This window comes from Cryptomeria japonica, chromosome 8 (genome assembly GCF_030272615.1).
Source record: "Cryptomeria japonica chromosome 8, Sugi_1.0, whole genome shotgun sequence".
Classification (NCBI taxonomy): Eukaryota; Viridiplantae; Streptophyta; class Pinopsida; order Cupressales; family Cupressaceae; genus Cryptomeria; species Cryptomeria japonica.
In genome coordinates this window covers 394,031,725-394,041,518 of record NC_081412.1, presented here as the reverse complement: position 1 = coordinate 394,041,518, position 9,794 = coordinate 394,031,725, and positions in this window count along the sequence as shown.

Sequence of the window (9,794 nt, the reverse complement as noted above, 5' to 3'; positions counted from 1 at the left end):
ATATATTTTTATTCTAGATGGTGATTAAAATATTTACCCATTTCAGATGGGTTTCCTGTCTAAGTTCCGCAAGCAGAAATAAGCCTTCTAGTTTGAATTCTCGGATGTCTTTGTGCAGGAGATGGTGGGATAGCTGGCAAATTTCAAAAAGCAATGCAGGTTCAGGTACACTTCTTTCCTCATCCACATGTTTATGCACTAGAATCCTAACTTCTTTAAAGAATTCATGGAGCTTTCAATCTATGACCGTCAGAATATAAATAATCTTGTAACAATATGGACCCATTTGTTGTCTGCCACACATGATACCTATGCATTTTCAGATGCCATCTTAACCCCTACGATGACAGATTTGAGTAAAATAGATACATATTCAATCACTCGCTTTTCAACAACGCAAATTGCCTAGATGGAATCCAATGTTCTCCTGTGTGATTGGTATCTAGGGCCAGACTTTTCTTTCATCAGAACTCATGGGTTCACTGAGGAGCCTTTTCGCCTCCCACAGTTTGTTCTAGATCACAGTTTGGGCTTAGATATGTTCAGGTAGTTGGTCATTATTGAGTGACACATAGGTTCAAGGAGACACAAGGTTGCCATATTCAAGGACAACAAGATAATTGGACCCATTGTCATCTCTAAAAGAATCCATGTAGAGGGTGTGCTCACTTCAAAGCTGGTTTAGCTAGGACTTGTTGTCATTGATGATAAATGGAGTTATGACCTAGATGGATGCCTCACCTCAAGAAAGAATCCTATAGTGCATGTACCACATGAGCCTGCCTAGGATTCATGGAGAAACCCTCAAGAGGATAACTCAACATTATACGTAAGTTTGCATCTCATCCCCAAGGAAGAAAGACTGCCTTGGTTATCTTTCTATAGGGTGAAAGAAAAATACGACCTGACCAAGAAATTGTCTCTCCCTTTATAAAAAAAATGGAGGAAGATAGTTGTTCTGAGGATAAGAGGCATTAATTTTGGGTATATAGGCAAGAGATCAAAGAAACCAAGTAGGATTGGTAAATTTCCCTCGTGATGAGACTTTTGAAGAAGAATGGCGGAAATATAATGACACTAAGGAAGATTATGATCCTCCTCTGAGCGACACTAATGAAGGAGCTTTTGTAGAAGAAGTTGAGGTGCCTGGAGGAAAGGGAAAACAAATCAAGATCATTGCCCTAGGCCCCGCACCTGAGACCATATTTCACTCTATAAAGAAGCCTGTCGGAAGGCCTCGATCTCATGATTTGAGGAAGAGACCAAGTCAACCCCCAAAGTAGCAAGGTTCTCCAGAGGAAGACGTGGCCTCTCAAAAGAAGAAAAATAACACTTCTAGTGTTCTTGGGAGTTTCAGGCTCAGTTCCTTGTATCAATGCAAGCCCTGCTTGCATCGACAACCTCTCCAACGTAGGTACTATTTTCTCCCCCTCTTCTTTCTTCTCTTTTTTTTTTTTTGTGTCGATGTCATCTTCAATCAAGATTGTTATTGCGTTAAGTAATCCTCAGACAGTTGTGTTATCCATGCCACCTTCATAGACCCAATCACTTTCAATTTCTACAAGTCCATTTGTGTCTTCCCCGCCTAGCATCACCACTTTCAACACCACGGTTAGCTTGACCCACTCTGCTCAGACACCAAGCTAGTCAACTGAGATATATTTTATATTGTGTGTCCTCAGGTTTGCAAGTCATACACCTTTCACCTCATCCAGTATTAGATCATTATTCTCCTTGTTTGTCGGTGTTTTCCCCAAGATCCCTCCTTTTTCCCCAAATGCACTCTCTTTGATAACTCCAGCCCAGTTACAAGCTAGCATGGCTCTTGTTCCTTTCATCCCATCCCTAGGAGATCCTTTCATAGGGAAAATAATCCCTTCCTCATCAGAATTCCTGCTATATGCAGATTCGGCCAAGCTCACCCAAGCTCATAGGGCATAGAAAAGAAAGGTTAAAGATTCACAAAATCCATAGAGTCCTGTATCCAGACTATTTTTGAGGAGGATCAACAAAATTTATTGTTTGCGGTGATGTTGCCAAATGTTGTTAAGCCAACCAATCAAATGTGGTGTGAATATTATTCTATGCATGCCATTAACATCGATCTAAGTAGAGCCCAACTGCAAGATAAGGTGGAAATCATGAAGGAATCACAAAAGGTGGTCTCTACGAACTATCTCAAGCATACCCATCACTTGGAGAAGCTCATGGTTGATCTAAAAAGAGTAAAAACTAAAAATGAGCATCTGCTGAAGGAAGGAAAGGCTAGAGAAATGGAGATGACTCATCTGCAATCTACAATACTTCAAGAAAGGGGTGAGAAAGACAGGCTCTAAAATGCATTAAAGGTCTCCAAGGGCCAACTACGAGAGAAGCAGTTTGCTAAAAACACATTAACCAAAGAATTATATGATAAAACACAAGAATTATTGCACGTACAAGCCGCTTATTTAGATATGGCTCAGGTTCAAACTCAATTATAGGAAGCTACTGCAGATAAAGAAAAAGAGCATCGAGAATTGGTTAGCATTCAGATTCTTCTTGCATAAGAAAGAGCAACAAAAGATAAAGATTTGGAGGACTTCTAGAGTTTGCAGGTTTAATCTGGTCAGGAGCTTCATGAGTCTAAAGCTGTTGTTGAGGATCAACAAGAAGAAAACAAGTGACTGCAGGAAGAAGCACAAGATAAACAGACTAGAGTAGTAATGTTGCAACACCAGGTAGCAGAACAAGCAAAGGATTTGAAAGAAATGTGCGAGAAGTTGGAATCCAAAGTGGCCGAGGTGCAACTACTTTCAAAACCATCAGATCCCCACCCTACTCCACCCACAAACTTCACATATCTAGTGTAGGAGCTAGGAAAGGATAAAGCAATTCGTTTCCTTCCTGGAATCGGCTATGAGGTTCTTAACAGTTTCCTGTGGTTTGTACGCTAAGGTTGATCCTTTAATTGAGCACACCATGCAGGCAGTGGCCCCTAAAGTCTCTGAGGCTCAGAAGTTAGTCAATTGGATTTATGCCACTCCCTCCCAAGAGTTAACTGCAATGAGAATCATAGATTCTCAGGAGGTAATTCAAAAGACTAATCATTTCATCTATTGCAACAAGATGGCCAAGCAAGGTGCTTCTAGTTTGTCAACTTTAAGGGCCTCAATTTCTTTTATTACAGAACACCTCAGAGGTTTCATAAAGCTCGGCCTAGCCTCCCCCTTTCTTCTAGATGGCTTAGTTATGAAATATGAATAGCTCCAAAGATTGATAGTGAAGAAGAAGCAAGATTAGTCATCCCTACAAGCTTTGAGAAGCCCCACTAGGGTGGACGGGTTTGAGGCTTTATTTCATCCTTTGGCCAAACTCCTCACCATGCTTTAGTTAACCCACAAAGAGTCAGAAGCTATTCATTTCAAGGTTGTCAACAAGCTGGATCAGAATTTTTAGGCTCTCAAGGCTCAAGCTATTCCTTTCGAAGGTGATTGGTCTCCCCTGCAACAACTTTTAGATAAGATTTGCAAGCCAGAGGTATAGGCCTAATCCGCAAACCAAGATTTTGGGTATCGACATCTTGCAGGCGAGATTTTCCCAGAAGTCACCAAGAAATGTAGACTTTCATCCACCGTGCCCCTTTCAAGGAGTTGGTTTTTATTTCCCCTCGACCGAGGTTTTAAATTTTGCATCCTCGCATCTTCCATGTGGTAGCATGGCTCGCATTGTTTGAGCTTTTCTTTTCCCTTTGTCAAGAAGCTACGAGAGGTTGACGCATGACGGGTTGTCTTTTTTCTCTCTTTTGGTGGGCCTATGATTCAAAATTATTTTCACTTTGTGTCACGTGGTAGTTCCTTGCAAGCCGCCTTGTGCATTTTTGTTAAATTATCAGTGTTGGCAACAATAATGAAGGAAAACTAAGAGGGGGGGTGAATTAGTTTTCACTGGATTAAACCAATTAAGCACAATCTCATATTTGATCAATTGTAGGAAGAATAAAGATGAAGACAATAACAACAACACACATAATGCCAAGATTTTTGATGTGGAAAACCCAGTTAAGAGAAAAACCACATTGGGAACCTACCCACAATAAGATGATAATCTGCAATAGTATGTGTAAATATTACAATGGGGAATGCACATGCATTCAGGCACACTGCCTAGAGCTCACTGCTTAAGATATAATGACCTAGAAGGCTCCAATCCTCAAGGAAGGTTTACTACCTTACAATAATGATCAGACCACAATCTAGATTACATGAACTGCAAATAAAACATCTGCTAATACCTGATGACAGTTCCAGTTAAGCTCATTTGTCTGCTCTGCAACAATCTCTGCTCAATTCATCACACTGAAGGATAAATTCTCTTATGAGCACATAAACCACTCTCTAATAATGTAGACACCACATTCACACCCAAATTACACTAGTCTAACACCTATTTATACAATTCGTCAACCTTGACTACAAGGTCGGCTAAACCCTCAACCCTTAATTATAAAATTACATCACACGATACATAAATCAACCACCAAACCAATATAATGTCATAGATAACATAGAATGGACCTAAATCAAATCCTCGAACACACATTACCACCAAAAATCTCGCTAAGATCAATCACAACACGCTACACCATAAAAAAATACCGCATAACACGAAGAATATCACCAGATCAACAAAATCACCAATAACACGCACAATGATCAATGTGAACCACCAAAACAAATAGGACACAATCAAGAAACACCAACAAACACATTAGAACCATTTGCAATAGCTGCACGAACACCACTTATTCAAATCTCCATCGATCAACACGTTAACCCTCAAGAACATTTAACAACAACAATTTAGACTAGAAAGATAACTTGTGGAGCAACAAATCACGAACCATATAAAATGTAGATACACATGAAAATCCAAAAAATTCTCCCAAATTCGCAACCAAAGATATAATCATACCGGAGCACATCAGATCAAATACCAGAATCTGCCAACTATCGAACACAAAAAACCCGTCTTCATACCGGAATCCACAACTTGACCAAATCACCACATAGCATCATGGAATCAATAAAGAATAAGATATCTCTAGTTGATTCAACATCCCAAATAGATAAACCAACTAGATCAACTTAATGCAATCACTGGAACACGAAACACATGAATATGTTGACATCAATGACAACATATCCTAGCAGTAATAATATCCAACAATCTCCCCCTTTGGCATTAATGGCAACATATGAATGTGAAACAGTCAATGAAAAGGAATGAATCAACATCGACAATCTCCAAAAAACTCCCCCTAAGATCATGCACACAAAGCTCTAGAAGATAAGGCAGTTTTTATATGCTTCTCTCCCCCTTTGACAACAATGCCAAAGATAAAATACAGATTATGCTTCTCTCCCCAAAACTCAACCTCTAAGAAGGACAATCGCTCCCCCTTAGGATAAACTTACAATGGATCATCTGAATCACACGCTGACTATTTTAGCTGAGTAGTAGCACCAACTCATCAACCCGAATAAAAGGATAATACTCTAAAATCCACCAGATTGATGCATATCTATGCATCTAGTTCTTATCAGGAGGGGTAGAGACCCCTAACTTGTCTCTCAAATAGACAAATATATCTACAGGCAAAGGCATAGTAAAAATATCTACAATTTGATCCTTTGTAGATATATATTCCAGTCAGACTTCTTCATCACTGAATTTCTCCCTAAAGAAATGATACTTAATTGACACATGCTTTGTTTTAGAATGCAGTACCAGATTCTTGGAAATATTGATAGCACTTGAATTATCACAATATATAACAATAGGCTCATCATAAATCACTCTAATACCCTTCAACATCTGCTTCATCCAAACTACCTGAGTATAATTGCTAACAACAAGAATATATTCAATTTCAATAGTAGATAGAGATACAACATCTTGCTTCTTACTGGACCATGAAACCAACTTATTTCCCAAAAATAAATCTCCATTGGTAGTGCTCTTCTAGTCATCAACATTAGTATAAGCACATAGCAGGAAATCATTTTTTCAGATACCACAAACCATAGTCAACAATCCCTTTCAAGTATCTAAGAATCCTCTTCATAGCAGTAACATGAATCTCTTTAGGATCAACTTGAAATCTAGCACAAAGACAAACAACATGCATAATGTTTGATCTAGTCTGAGTTAAGTACAACAGTCCACCATCCATAGATCTATACAAAGTCTGATTAACTTTCTGAGATTTATCATTCTTAGACAACTTGCACCTAGTCACCATAGGAGTTCCAACAGGTTTAGAATCAACTAACCCAAACTTCTTCAATAATTCCTTCACATAATTAGATTGAGAAATGAAAATACCTTTACCGGTCTGAGTAATATGTAACCTTAAGAATAATTTCATTTCACCTATCATAAACATCTCAAATTCCTTTTGCATATCATCAACAAACTTCATACTCAAATCATCATATCCTCAAAAAATGATATCATCAACAAAGACTTCAACAATCAAAATGTTATCATTATCAACCTTAAAGTATAAATTACAATCAACAGTAAATTATGATCAAACTCTATTCCTATTGAATACTTGATTTCAATCCATTTACAAAATCCTGGCTTCAATAAATACTTGTCCAATCTAGCATACCAAGCTCTAGGGGCTTGCTTAAGTCCATACAATGTTTTTTTCAATTTGCATACCATATCTCCTTCATCTGATAAAGAAAATCCATCTGATTTCTCAATGTAGACTTCCTCCTCAAGATCATCATTCAAAAAGGCTAACTTAACATCCATCTGATACACCTTGAAATTATTGTAAGCAACATATGCAATCAGTAATCTAACAGATTGAGTAGAACTTATCCTTATCATGCAGTCAAAATTAACATGACACATTCTCCTATGCCACAACCAACTTTCATCAATCTGAGCAATCAAATAACTTTTCTCACCAACATTCAAATGAAATATATTACCTTTAGTCTTAGTTCCTGATGCAATCTCTACACTAGAGGCATTTAGGATCTTGCATTTACCATTCTTGAATTGCAAATCATATCCCTTGTCAACCATCTATCCAACACTCAAAATATTATGCTTCAAACCTTCAACATACAAGGCATCATCAGTATTATGCTTATCATTAAAACATATAGAACCTCTACTATGGATCACACAAGATTTATCATCCCCAAATATCACTATACCGCCATCATTTCTTTCCATACCCACAAATTTACTTTATCACCTATCATATGATGTGAACAACCACTGTAAATTACCCATTCATCTTTTTCTTCAATCTTATCAGCCAAAGCTTTCTCCTCAACAATGCAGCTTGTAGGATTCACTGGTATCGAATCATCTTCCTTGATAGCAATAAATACAAACTCATCTTCTGAATTCCCATTCTCTGATTCTTCATCTGTCACACCTTCATTAGCAGCATAATAACACATCTTTTAATTTTTGAACTTCTAGTAGGGCTTATCATTCTTATCATGCTTCTCATATCTATCATACTTATTAGATATATCATGCCTTTCAAATTTATCATGCTTATCATATCTAGACATTCTTTCAGGGCACTTGGAAGAAAAAATTCCTATCTTATTACAAGAGAAACATTTCAAAGGTAACTACTCATCATACTTACTGGCTCGCTTAGGCAATTTTTGAGCAATAAGGGCTTCAAGATCATCCAATTCTCTTTCTTGCTCTTCCATCTCTCTCTTTTCTCTTTCATATCTAGATATCCAACATGAACTTTCTCGTGGGTCATACTTTTTCTTCCCAGATATAGAGGCTCTAAATGCAATCTCAAATTTTCCATGTGATTCTCCAAATTCACTCAACTCAAATGCAGCAAGCTTTCCAACCAACATGTCTCTAGTCATTGTAGTCACACTCCATATTTCATCATAGGAGCTACTTTATGTTTGTAAGAAGGAGGCAATGATCTTAGCACTTTATCAACAATCACATCTTCTTCAAGAGTTCCACCGACACATTCTATGTTCATGACAATCTTGTTCACATTAGCCAGAAATGATACTATGTTTTCATTTTGTCCCATCTTCAATGCTTCATACTTTCCTTTCAAACTCTGCAACTTAGCTACTTTGACTTGAGCATCTCCTTCATACAAGGTTTCCAACTTCTTCCAAATCTCATGTGTAGTCTTCAAACCCATCACATTGGTCATCTCTAAATCGGTCAAGGAACTCAACAATTCTTCCTTAGCTCTTATGTTATGTTCAACATCCTTGATCTCAATAGCAATAATCGGTCCATTCCGAGGAACATTTTAGACATTCTTTCTAATATTCAAATACTCATCTCCAAGACATTTCAAATGAAATTCCATCTGGTCCTTCCAAATAGTATAATTGCTTCCATCACATCTCAAACTTTCCTTCTTGAACACATAAGTTGTCATCCCAGATCTCCTCAAGTGGTCAAGCTTTTTTGGGAAAAAACTAGCTCTGATACCAATTGTTGGCAACAATAATGAAGGAAAACTGAGAAGGGGGGGTCAATCAGTTTTCACTGGATTAAACCAATAAGGCACAATCTCATATTTAATCAACTACAACAAGAATAAAGATGAAGACAATAATAGCAATACACATAACACCAAGATTTTTGACGTGGAAAACCCGGTTAAGGGAAAAAACACTGTGGGAACCTACCCATAATAAGATGATACTCTCCAGTAGTATGTGTAAATATTACAATGAAGATTACACATGCATTTAGACACACTGCCTAGAGCTCACTGCTCAAGATATAATGACCCCGAAGGCTCCAACCCTCTGGAAAGGTTTACTACCTTACAATAATGATTGGACCATAATCCAGATTACATGAACTACAAAAATAGCATTTGCTAATGCCTGATGATAGTTCTGGTTAAGCTCAGTTGTCTGCTCTGCAACAATCTCTACTCAATACACCATATTGAAGGATAAATTCACTTATGCGCACATACACCACTCTCTAATAATGCAGACACCACATCGACACCCAAATTACATGAGTCTAGCACCTATTTATACAATTCATCAACCTTGACTACAAGGTCAGCCAAACCCTCAACCCTTAATTATAAAATTACATCACACGATACATAAATCAACCACGGAACCAATATAATGCCATAGATGACATAGCATGGACCTAAATCAAATCCTCGAACATGCATCACCACTAAAAATCTCGCCAAGATCAACCACAACACGGTACACCATAAAAAATACTGCATAACACGAAGAATATCACCGGATCAACAAAATCACCAATACCACACACAAGGATCAATGCGGACCATCAAAACAAATAGGACAAGAACAGGAAACACCAACAAGCACGTTAGAACCATCCGCACTAGTTGCATCAATACCCCTTATTCAAATCTACATCTATCAACATGTTAACCCTCAAGAACAATTAACAACAATAATTTGGACTAGAAAGATAACTTGCGGAGCACCAAATCATGAACCATCTGAAATGTAGATACACATGAACATCCAAAACATTCTCCCAAATTTACAACCAATGATATGATCATACCGGAGTACATCGGATCAAATACCAAAATCTACCAAATACTAAACATAGAAGAACAATCTTCATACCAAAATCCACAAATTGACCAAATCACCACGTAGAATCATGGAATCAATAAAGAATAACGTATCTCTAGTTGATTCAACATCCCAAATAGATAAACTAGCCAGATCAACTTAAAACAATCACCAGAACACCAATCACCAAAC